Consider the following 13,111-nt stretch of genomic DNA (forward strand, 5'->3'; position numbering starts at 1 on the left):
ACAGTAACCTTAATATTCCAAATGACCTGAGCTCTGCCCAAGAGGGGCAGCAGTTCTCCTTTTCTAGCCCTACAACGTTGAATAACCAAACACCTATTTCTCTTAATCCCTCGCCAAGCCTGGCAGGGAATACTCCCACCATGACCCTGTCTAACCAAGACATTCAAACCATGGCTTTCCAGCTACAAACCACTGCTCACTGGTTGGGCCAGATAATGCAACAAAGGGGACTTAGCACCCCAGTAAACGCACTCCCAGTAGTGGAGGAACCCAGAACCGATGAACCCCAACCTACCTCTGCCCGCCTCCAAACTAACAACCACGATGCCGGAGAAGAGGAAGAACCGGAGGCCCGAATTCATGGGCGAAGGGCAAGAGAGTTGATAGAAAATGAAGAGGTGAACGACTATTCTGCCGAAACAACCAGAGAAACGGGAACTGAAACAGAGGAGGAAGAATGCAGTTTGGGCAAAAGATCCAGCCCGGAAGACGAGAAAATGAACCAAAAGCTGAAAAGGTTGAAGGAGCAGCTCCTAGCCGAGCTAGGTAAGAAAGATCATAGTCAAACCTCCTTGCCTACTTCTTCTCCCTTCTCAAAGTTAATGCAGCAGGAGACCGTTCCCAAAAAGTTTATGATGCCGCCGATGGCGGCCTATAATTGAGCTGGTAACCCGAGAGAGCATGTCATGAACTATAAGACCTTCATGGAGTTGCAAACTCTGTCAGATGCGCTGATGTGCAAGGTGTTCCCAACAACGCTCTCGGGGCCAGCGAGGGCATGGTTCAACAGCCTGGAGGCCGGAAGCATTAAAAGTTTCGGAGATCTGGCCACCCGCTTCATTAGCCGGTTCGTAGCCGGGGTGCCAGCAGATAGGAAGACGAGCTATCTGGAAACAGTGAGACAAAAAGCTGGTGAATCCCTCAGAGAGTATGTCGCCCGTTTCAATACGGAGGCCCTGCAGATTCCCGAGCTTGACGAAGGAAGGGCGGTAGAGGCCATGCAAAAGGGAACAACCTCTGCCGAGTTCTTTAGTTCTCTGAGCAGGAAACCTCCGACCTCATTGGCCGAGTTGATGAAGAGGGCGGAAAAGTATATAAGGCAGGATGACGCCTTAGTAACGAGTAGATTTGCCAAAGGGGGGGAAGGAAAAGAGAAAGCCCCGGAGGAGGGGAGGTCGGAGAAACACGAGAAGAAGCGTGGAAAAAGGCCTGAGCCATACAAGCAGGCCTGGAAAAGAAGGGATCAAAGGCCTCCTCCTCCTCGGGTTCTCGAACCAAGAGTGCTCCCTCCTTGGGTCCCGGAGAAACCGACTCCATTAAATGCGTCCAGAGCCGAGGTGCTCATGGCTGTCCAGGATAAGGAGTTTCTCCAGTGGCCCAAACCTTTGAAGTCGGAAGCAGATCAGAGGAATCCTAACAAGTATTGTCAGTACCACCGGACGCATGGCCACGATACAAATAACTGTTTTCAGTTAATCGCGGAGATTGAAAGATTGATAAAAAGGGGGCATCTCAAAAATTTTGTAAAGAAACCGGAGGGGCAGAGGCCTCAACCCGGTCCGGCAGCCCAGATGCCCAGGAGAACTGGAGCTGGACCAGTGAATGATGGGTCCAGTGGGACTATTAATATGATTGTTGGAGGAACTGGAGGACGGATGAACCGTCGAGGAAAGAAGAGAAACCGGGAAGGGGAGACCAGTAATGGCGAGGTTATGCAGATCGTTGAACACTCTCCCATGACCATCGCTTTCTCTTCGGAGGATGCACAGGGCATTCAGATGCCCCATGATGACGCGCTTGTCATTGAAGCAGTCATCCATAATTTTCGGGTGAAGAAGGTTCTGGTGGATGATGGGAGTAAGGTTAACTTATTGCCATATCGGGTTTTCCAGCAGATGGGAATCCCAGAGGAACAGCTGGTTCGGGACCAGTCACCCATCAAAGGGATCGGAGGAGCACCGGTACTTGTAGAAGGGAAGGTGAAGCTGGCCCTTACCTTGGGAGAAGCACCCAAAGCTCGCACCCATTATGAGGTGTTCTTGGTGGTCAAACTCCCACTGAGCTACAATGCGATTTTGGGGAGGCCGGCATTGTTCAGTTTCGAAGCTGTCACTAGCATCAGGTATCTGGCACTCAAGTTCCCAACGGAAGGAGGAGTGGGAATGGTCCGGGGAAGCCAGGAGGAAGCAAGGGCAGTATACTTGGCCACAGTGACGGAACCGAACTCAACCGGAGAAGCGCTTGATTCGGAAGTTTTGGAGGTCAGGGATGAGACAAAGGAAGCCCGGACAGAGCCCGTTGGAGAGCTGGAGACTTTCTCCCTATCAGAAGAAGAAACGAGTAAGGTCTTCAGTCTCAATGCCGGCCTCACCAAAGAACAAAAAGGTGAAGCCATGGCCCTGATCCGAAGTCACTCGCCGACCTTCGCATGGAAGCCCTCAGACATGCCGGGAATTGACCCCAAAGTGATGACACACCAATTGAATGTCCTCCCCGAGGCCAGACCAGTAAAGCAAAAGAAGAGAGTAGTGGGAAGAGAGAAGCAGCAGGCTACCCAGGAAGAGGTGCAGAAGCTAGAAGAGGCAGGCTTTATTAGGGAGGTTATGTACCCACAGTGGTTGGCAAATCCTGTGTTAGTCAAAAAAGCCAATGGCAAATACAGGATGTGTATAGATTTTACCGACCTGAATAAGGCCTGCCCTAAAGATTGTTACCCCCTCCCCGATATTAATAAGATGGTCGACTCAACGGCTGGTTTTGATTATATGTCTTCTTTGGATGCTATGTCTGGTTACCACCAAATCCCAATGGAAAAAACGGATGAGGAGAAGACCTCATTTATAACTGAAGACGGGACTTACTGCTACAGAGCTATGCCCTTCGGATTAAGAAACGCCGGGGCAACTTACCAACGATTAATGAATAAAATCTTTAAAAATCAGATCGGCAGGAATGTAGAAGTGTATGTGGATGACATGGTGGTTAAAAGTTCAACTTTTCAACAACATATAACGGATTTAAGGGAGATATTTGGGGTGTTAGATCAATACAGGATGAAGCTGAATCCAGCAAAGTACGCTTTCTTCATCAGGGAAGGAAAATTCTTGGGGTACATGGTGAGTGGAAAAGGCATTGAGCCCAATCCGGAGAAAGTGGAAGCCATATTGAATATGCCAGAGCCGACCTGTGTAAGGGACGTCCAGAGATTAACCGGGAGAGTAGTGGCGCTTCATCGATTTATGTCAAGGTCGGCAGAAAAGTGTTTGCCATTCTTCAAAAAATTGAGGAAGGTCCCGAATTTTTAATGGACAGAAGACTGCCAAAAAGCCTTCACAGAGCTTAAGGAATACCTCAGCTCACCTCACGTGCTCAGCAGCCCCGTAAAAGGGGAAGAACTCTTGATATACTTGGCAGCCTCAGAGCAAGCAGTCAGCGCAGTACTAGTAAGAGTGGAAGAAGGGGAGCAGAAACCTGTTTTCTACGTCAGCAAGGTACTCAGAGACACTGAGGTCAGATACTCGAACATTGAAAAATTGGCATATGCCTTGTTGTTAGTAGTCCGGAAATTCAAAGTTTATCTGGAAGGCCACCAAGGAGTTGTGATGACGGACCAACCGTTAAAGAAGATCCTACGTAGGCCGAAAACTTCAGGACGGATGTTAGCATGGTCCGTGGAAATCAGCCCTTACTGTCTGGAGTACCGACCTCGGACAGCTATAAAATCTCAAGCGCTGGCTGACTTCATAGCAGAATGCTCATTCAACAAGGAGAAGGAAGGATCATCCTTGGAGATACCAAGCAAAGAAGGAGAGGGAGAGCTTTCCCAAGAGTCCAGCTGGAAGCTATATGTAGACGGAGCATCAGGCTCTGAGGGCAGTGGCGCTGGGATAATACTTAAGGGGCCGGAGGGCTTCAAAGTATGTTATGCCTTACGGCTAGAATTCAAAACTTCTAATAATGTGGCCGAATATGAAGCCTTGGTGAACGGAATGTTGGTAGCTTTGGAAATAGGGGTAACCGACCTCGAAGTAAATAGTGACTCTCAGCTGGTGATCAACCAGGTGACGGGAATATATCAGGCCAGAGATCCCATCATGCAGAGTTATCTTGATAAAGTAAAAGCTGTGGAAGCCGACCTCACGCGCCGAGGAGTATTTACGGGATTTCAGAGGATACCTCGAGATGAAAATGAGGAGGCAGACCTGCTTAGTAGGCTGACCAAAGAAGAGTTAGAGCAGCTCCCTGATGAAGTCTACATACAGCATGTCAGCACACCTGCTTTCAAGAAAATATATACAGTACTGCAGGTGGAGCAGAGCCTAACTTGGATGACTCCATACTTGAGATACTTGGAAAAGGGCGAACTCCCCGAAGATAAAGTTGAAGCCAAAAAGATAGCAGCTCGAGCTGCCAATTACCAAGTAATAAGGGGAACTTTATACAGAAAAGGGAAATCCAGCCCATGGCTCCGGTGTGTGAGTCCGGAAGAAGCTGCAAAGGTAATGGAGGAAATACATAGAGGCCTATGTGGAGCTCACGAGGGAGCAGGGACATTAGCTAACAAAATATTCAGGCAAGGATACTACTGGCCCACTGTTAAAAAAGAAGCAGAAGAGTTTGTCCGGAGGTGTGACGTATGTCAGAGATTTGCTAATGCCATCAGGACCCCTGCCACTCCTCAAGCAAGCATATCCAGTCCATGGCCTTTCTCACAATGGGGAATTGACATCCTGGGACCTTTCCCCAAGACTATGGGGCAAAGGAAATTCGTAGTGGTGGCTGTGGAATATTTTTCGAAATGGCCAGAGGCAGAAGCAATAGCCACAATCACAGCTCGCAAGATGATAGATTTCGTATGGGGACATATCATCTGTAGATTTGGCATACCAAGAGTACTTATCTCAGACAACGGCAGACAATTTGACTGCAGCACTTTCAGAGCCTTCACGACGAACATGGGCATATGGCATAAGTTCTCCTCCGTGGCTCATCCTCAGACTAATGGCCAAACGGAAGTCACTAATAGAGCTATCCTTCAAGGATTAAAGAAACGGCTGAACGGCGCAAAGGAGAATTGGGCAGAAGAGCTCAATAGCACTCTATGGGCACTCCGAACCACTCCCAGAGCGCCCACTCAAGAAACCCCGTTTGCACTTGCTTACGGCACAGAGGCTGTAGTCCCAGTTGAATTGCAGATCCCCACTCATCGAGTTCAATTCGTTAGTGAGAACGCTAATGGGGACAAATTAAGGAGCAACCTAGATGCTCTTGAAGAAGTAAGGGAAGAAGCCCAAGTCCGAACTGCTGCTTATCAACAACGAGCAGCAAGATATTACAATCAAAAGGTCAGAGAAAGAAGCTTGAAGGTGGGAGACCTGACTTTAAGAAACCTAGAAGCTACTGGAAAAAGAGCAGCTGCAGGCAAACTAGCACCGACCTGGGAAGGTCCATTCAAGGTGACAAAAGTGGTTAAGCCCGGGGTATACCGAATTGAAGATATGCAAGGAAACCCCGAGCCCCATGCTTGGAACATCCAGCACTTAAAAAGGTATTTTCCTTGAAATATTTGTAAAGAAAAAACATCGTATTTTGAAAAATGTGAATAAATGAAAATTGTTTATACAATGTGATTATCTTTGTGAAAAAACATTTTTCATGATAAAGAAAAGAACAGGGCTCAGAAAGATCCCTCGCAAACAAGACCTCAGTTAGGCACAAAAACCAGCTGAGATGACGAAGCGACAGTAAGGCCAATGAGCCTGAATTTTGTACAAATAACCGGCGAGGCCCCGAGGTCGTCCCGGAAATTCAAAGAAAAACAGGATCCCGTAAGATCTCCTGGAGACAAAAACAACCGGCGAGGCCCCGAGGTCGTCCCGGAAATTCAAAGAAAAACAGGATCCCGTAAGATCTCCTGGAGACAAAAACAACCGGCGAGGCCCCGAGGTCGTCCCGGAAATTCAAAGAAAAATAGGATCCCGTAAGATTTCCTGGAAACAAAAACAACCGGCGAGGCCCCGAGGTCGTCCCGGAAATTCAAAGAAAAAACAGGATCCCGTAAGATCTCCTGGAAACAAAAACAACCGGCGAGGCCCCGAGGTCGTCCTGGAAATTCAAAGAAAAAACAGGATCCCGTAAGATCTCCTGGAGACAAAAACAACCGGCGAGGCCCCGAGGTCGTCCCGGAAAGAAAACCAGGATCCCGTAAGATCTCCTAGAATCGAAAATAGGTCGGTAAAGGACTTAAGAGCCTCCCGAAAAAAAAAAAAAAAAAAGGGCCGAGCTCCCAGCCCGGACCGATGTCCACAAAGGCCCAAGACCAAGCTCTCAGCTCGGGTTGGCTCATATCCTTAAGGAATCAAGATACAAAGGCCAAAGAGAAAGGCCGAGCTCTCTCCATAGCAGGACTCATAAATGACGATATCCTTAGGAGGATAAAAAGGCTATAATCAAAGCCTAAATTAAAGCCTAAATCAGTTTATCTGAAACAAATATACGAAGTCACAACGAAGAGAGCAGGACTAAAAGCCGAAAACTGACATGATAGTTGTCATTAAAAAGGTACGAGACTTGATCTCCCAAATCATCAGCTAAGAGCTGAGCTCGCAACTTAAGCTTAATTCAGAGCTTCTGAATGAAAATATATAGTTTACATCACAAATACGAAGAGTAGAGATAAATGTCAAGAAATATGAAAAACAAGAAAGAAACTAATATTGCATTACTGACTATTACAATTTATTTCTCCGGCGAGGAAGGAGGATAAATAGTCCTTAAAGGACTTACATCAGTAAGTACACCCTCGCCTGCATTATCTCTATTTACAGCCATCCCCGAAGAAAGCTCGGTGTCCCTGGGGCCAGAGCTCTCAACATTAATAGTAGGGGCCACTTCTGACCTAGGGTGGAGGCCGTCTTTCTCAGAATCAAGATCATCTTCCTCCGACCCTACCTCAGATTCCTCTGACGAAGACTCAGATGGCCGGTCTATGTTCCTCCGAGAATCTCCTCGGGGCAAAGGGCAATCATCCTCCCCGTATAGCACTGACTCGCCATCTGAGTCCACTTCACGCCTCCGAAGCTCGGCCAAAGGAACATCAGGAGCCTGTCTAGCTTCTCTTAAACCGCGATTGTAGCCAGTTACATACATGCGGTAGGCCTTATCAAGGATAGCCTTTTTCATCTCACCAGAAGCTTTATACTCATCAAGGTGTTCTTCACAAGCCTCAGCCATAAATTCCTTAAACTCAGAAGAGTCTTTGTAGTCCTGAAGATGAGCTTCACAAGCCTGATCAATTTTAACCTTCAGCTCATCAGACTCCTGATACTCCGCTATATACTGTTCACGCTTCAGCTGAGCCTTCCCTTCCGCATACTTTACCACCTCAAGCAGGGCTAAACATTTACGTTCCAAAGCCCTGACTTCATTCTTCAGCTGTTGTTGGCGAAGGTTGAACTCTTCAGCCGATGAAGACAGATCTTTGATACGTTCAGAACTTGTGCCCAATTCCTGCTCAAGGACCTCCACCCGGGCTAGGGCACTTTCCTTCTGAGCCTTCACCTCACTCAGGTGAGCTTGAAGCCCCTCAAAATCAGCCTTTAAGGCCTCATGTTGGCGCTGGACCTCAGCCCTTTGACTTACAGCCTCATCCCTCTCCTGAAGGGCCGTCGTCATAGAGGACAGCTGTTTTACAACCTCTACACAACGAGTTTCCACTTCAGCTGCCCTCTCATCAGACTCCTGGAGAACTCTGCGAGTACGAGATAGCTCTGACTCCAGGGATTTGCTATGCTCTGCCGCCTCAACTGCTTTGTCCTCAGCTCTTTTAGAGGCCTCCAGGGCAGAATGCAACTCCACTCGGAGAGACTGGATCTGCTCCCGGGCGGCTGCCAGGTGGCCCCTCGCGTCGCTGGTGGCAGTCAGGTTCTCATCACGATGCGCTTCCTCGATCCGGCGGTCCACAGACTCCCGGAGAGAGAGATCACGGGCATCCACCTCCATAACCAGGCCTAACACCTAGTACGGAAGAACAATTGTCAAGAAAAGAAACAAAGCAAACTCAAAGAAAGGTGAAAAAATAACTTACCATCAGCAGCATTTCTCCAATCGTGGATCCGAGCTCCTCACGAGAGCGAGATTGGAAGGACACCTGCTCCTTGGTAGAACTGGCCAAGTGACCAGTCAGGGCCAGAAGACGAGGATCCGAAGCCTCTGTTATCCCGCCGAACATCCGTTCCCGGAGAAGTGCGGCAACAGCGGAGGCCGGAGACTCCGAGGAAATGCTTGACAGGTCCAGAATGTTGTCAGTAGGGGACGACGCAGGAACAGCAAAAACACCCTTCCCTTTCCCAATGGGAGGAAGAGGTGGGGAAGGACCCACAGCAGTCCGGGATTTTTTCCGAGCAGGAGATGGGACAGGCGTTCCAGAAGGGGTCGGACGCTTGCCCCCAGTCTTTGAGGGGACACCCTTAGATCCCTCAGGCTCAGTCCTCACAGGGGCAGGGGCACCTTCACCAGAAACCTCCGGGCTTTGATCCTCCAGGAGGACGATCTCCATCCCTGTCCTAGAGATCTCCTTATCTTCAACAGGGGACTTAAATTTCCCCCCTAACGCCTCCTCAGTAGAACGAACGGCACCCTGCCCCACTTGTTCAGTAGCTTGGGTCTGCTCCACAACAGCTAGGGAAGTTTCCCTCACGACCTCTGAGGAGGCTGGAACGGATCTAAACCCTTCAGCAGGCATCGAGGTCGAGCTCGACCCACCATGGCTAGATGACCGAGCTGATTTGGTGCTGCGAGAGCTCGGCTTGGAAGTTCGAGAAGAGGCTTTGACGGGAGGTCGGCTGATCTTCTTGGAGGAAGCGGCCTGAGCCAGCTCTGCAGCAATCTCAATTACAGAACGCCCATCCCCAAAGGCGTCAAAAATTGCATGCATGTTCTCCCGAGACAGGTCAAAATTCTTGGGGAATTTGATGCCATCCATTCTAACCTCAGACGCTGCAAGAAACAAGAAGTTATAAAGAGTCAGCATACTTCCTGATATCATGAGCAAAGAAGAAACAGAATGGCCGGACAAAGCACTATACCCGTGTCCCGGATATCCCTAAGGTTGGACGCAAACATACACTTCTCGACATCATACTTTCTCTCAACGGAAGTCAGTCGAAGCAGCCCGACCTGCTCAATAAGACTCAATTCGGGCAGATCGTTGCAGCCCGGAAAGATCTCCCCCCACCTTAGGTCCACCTCCCATGATCGGCAGGACCCTAATTTCAACTCCGCCACAAGGAAATTCTCTACCCATCCCTTTATAGAATCTTTGTAGCCCGTAAGAAGAGACAGCCCATTACGGGGGGAAAAGTAATAGAAGTTTTGCTTCGCCCTAACCAGGCGGAAAAAAGTGACAAACAGACAGGCTGTAGGGGCGAAACCCCAACCCAGACAGATAGACTCGAAACAGGACATGAATAAAATGGAATTTGGGGATAACATTCGAGGAGTTACCCCAAAATATTCAAAAACCTCAACAAAGAAAGGGGTAAAAGGAAGCGGTAGACCAAATTCTCTCTGCTTCAGAAAAAACACTATGCTACGAACCTCTTGAGGATCCACTAAACCAGGAGGGCGAGGGTAAGGAAGAACTATCCTCTCATTTGGAAGAGGTGCTCGAATAAGATACAACGGAGTATCTAAAAGCCTCCGGGAAATGTGATTAGTTATGTTGGAAGGGGTAATATGCGACTCAAGGTCAAAAACATCAGGAAGCTTTAAACTTGCCATAGAAGAACAAGGAAGCGTACCTGAGAACACGATGGGATGAAAAAAGAGACGTAGAAGGAATTGCAGGAAGACAGAGAGCAACCAAGAGCTAGTTCTTCAAAGGACAGAAGGAATTCGAAAAGAAAGAAAGAAAGGCTATTATGAGGCAAAGCGTTGATACTGAACAGTTTTGTCTTGGAGCGGTGCGATCATTAATTGTTCTCGAAATTTACCCTCTCGACGGTTAGGAAATAACCGGCGAGACGGTAAAGGGGCAAAAGGATGATCGCTGGGCTTCTCTACATCTATCAAGGGCCAAGTATACGATGACAGTTCATCATTTAAAAGCCCATTCGCCACCCACATAATACAGGCCCAACTCATCAGTCAGAGCAACTTAGCCTACTACTTTACCATCCCTATGGTAAATGCCGTGGAAACAGAGGGGCAAGTCATGAAAAGACTCAAAAGTACAAGCAAATGGGAGCATGATAAAGGTCAGACTTACGCATCACTTAAAAAGTTATAAGATTTGATTTACCGCTACTAAACAAAGGGTGGGAGATCGGAAAGAGGCGCCAAAAGCACCTCGGAGTCATACAAAGCTGAGAGCTTAGAGTTCAACTCATCAGAAGCCGAGCTCAGAGGTCGGATTAGTCCAGCTCAGACAGCATGACTTGAGAGCTCGGCCAGCTAAAGGAAACTCAGAGCTCATCCCACTAAGCAAAGACATAACTCTCAGGTCGGTCAGTTCAGCTCGGACAACATGACCTGAGAGCCCGTTCGGATGAAGGAGACTCAAAGCTCAATTCATCGAAGTAAAGACCGAGCTCACAGGTCGGTCAGACAGTACAGTTCGAAAAACTTGAAAGCCCAGGTGACTAAGTGGATCCGGAGTTCAACTCATCAGAGCTCGCAGATAGGTTAGATTAGCTCGGGAAAAAGCAGGACAGAGCTCAGTGGGTTAAAACTATAAGGCGGGCAATCTAAAGTATTTCACACATAATAAAAGAAGAACAGCTTAAGCATGAGAGCAGAACAAGAACTTCATTAAAAGAAAAGCACATTACAGCACGTTACAAAGGCCTACACTACGGGATGAAAGACTATCCTTAAAGAATTTACATATCCAGATACTTCCTCATCTACGACTATCACCTACCCTACTATTCTAGTCTTCAGCTCGGAGGACTTCTCGTAGCTCGGAATGAGAGTTTTTCAGAAAAGGCCAAGATCTGTCTCGCTATTACAGGGGAACTGAACAAGTTGATTCCCATAAGCATTTCTCACTGTTCCCCTGGGCGAACGTCCGGTTACCCAAATGTGATGCACGGTACATTCGAACAAGCTCAGATATGGTATGCCGGCCGTGCACCACACATGAAAAACATAAGTCTTCGAGGCTATGACCCCGAAGAGATCGCGAAGTACACATTCGAAAAAATCGCTGGAGACCTGACTGAGTGCAGCAGATCCCAGTCTCAGGTAATACTGGTACTTCACACCAAAAAGAACAATAAGCTGAGCGCCGGCGCCACTCCCATTTATATCAAAAGAGGACAACAGGGGCATCGAGGAAATTCCCTGTTTCTCTGTGGAAAAAGGCGAAGTTAGATCGAACCCCTCAACAGTCCAGAACTTCTCTGGAGCCCGGACAACAAGCAGAGGAGGAGGCCGGCCAGACGACCTGGGTAAAGCAGTTTCAGCAGCTTGCTGAATGGTCCCGCCCTTCGCCTGCCATATCCGAAGGATCTTCAAGGCACCCTCCAGACGCCTTAGAGGTAACATCAAATTTTCAAGAATTTTGAACTGACCCATATTTATCTCAGGAACTGCAAAAAGTTTCAAAACAGGGACAAGTCAGAAACAGTTCTCCCTTAAGATGATAAGAGCACAATCAAGGCAAACCTCTGGGGCACAAAGCAATCTGTTTGAAGAAGGCGTCGGATAAACCTGTCACAGATAAAACAAGAATTTCTCGCTTCAACAGAAGGCTCAAGAATGAATAAAAGCTGGCGCTGATATATACTCGGAGCCTGAAGACTTAGCACGGGACAGAGCTACACTAGACTCTAAGCTAATGGCGTCAGATTTTTAAAAGATATTCACAGAAAAGGAAAGAAAGGAGATGTCCAGATAATGATGACAAGAAAGTAAAGGCGGCGGAGGACAAGAAAAATAGAGAAAAGACAGAAAGAGGAAAGAGCAGATAGAATTCAGAAACTGCGCAACGACTGAAAGATGAAAGGATGTTATTAAGGTACCTGAACCCGAACAGACGCGATCATAATAGTTCTTGGTATTCACCCCCTCGGCAGTTGGAGCAATAACTGCCGAGAAGGTGAAGGGGCAATTGATGACCGCTGGATTCCTTCACCCCGGACCAGGGGCTTGACCACAGCCCAAGGCCCACGATGTAGGGGTCCACACACCTGATATGCATAACAAGCCTGCCTCATCCAACCTTCAAGGCCGGGCTCGGCCCATCTTCCTCACTCAAGCTGGCCCGGCCCGCACGAAGCAGACCCTCTCCACTCAGGCTTAGCATCCGGCCTAACTCTCAGCCCAGCCCAGGATCCGGAATAATATTCACCAGACAGCCTGGCAGATCCGCTCGAACGTACGCACGAGGAGAATCAGAGGCCGTTACGCATGGAGCAGGCGGCTGATACCCTAGTACCTCCGAATCCGCATGGCAGAGACGCGTGGCCCAATCCTGGAGAGACCTTCACACGCCATCGGCAAGCAAGACAATGTATAAAAGAGGAGTCCCCTCCTCAGGAAACTCAAGCCTTATTCAGTAATACAAAACCCTTGTAAAACCCTATTCAATTGGATCTCAGATCATCAAATATAATTTATGGAAATCGTAATGATTAACAAATAAATAAGGCGTTGTTAAAGGAGAAACCCGATGTATTTTGCATAGTTTTTGGAATTTGTCCTGTTTTTTGGCCCATGGTAATCAAGCCTTTAAAATTTCGATTGATAATTAGTTAAAATATATCGCCTCTAAGTTAATTATCCAAATTCTGCAGTTTTTTTTCCCGAGTTTGTGATGAGAGAATTTGTTCTTTTCACATTGTAGCTTGAGGATATCAAGAAGAGGAAGCTATTAGAAGATGAAGGGGAAGAGCTGGTAATTATTTTGGATGAAGACCTTATAGATGATGTCTTAAGAAGATCCTTGCACTATGTTTGGTTGAAGGTGAAAAAGGGTTTAGTAAGGAAAATGAGAGATATGTAAATACTTATCCCTATTTGAAAAGAGGTGAAGGTAAATAAATCTCTCCTCTCTCAAATGCCAATTTTTTACACCCCAAAATTTCATATCAATTACCTTCATTTATCC

The sequence above is a fragment of the Manihot esculenta genome, chromosome 15 (genome assembly GCF_001659605.2).
Source record: "Manihot esculenta cultivar AM560-2 chromosome 15, M.esculenta_v8, whole genome shotgun sequence".
NCBI classification, from domain to species: domain Eukaryota; kingdom Viridiplantae; phylum Streptophyta; class Magnoliopsida; order Malpighiales; family Euphorbiaceae; genus Manihot; species Manihot esculenta.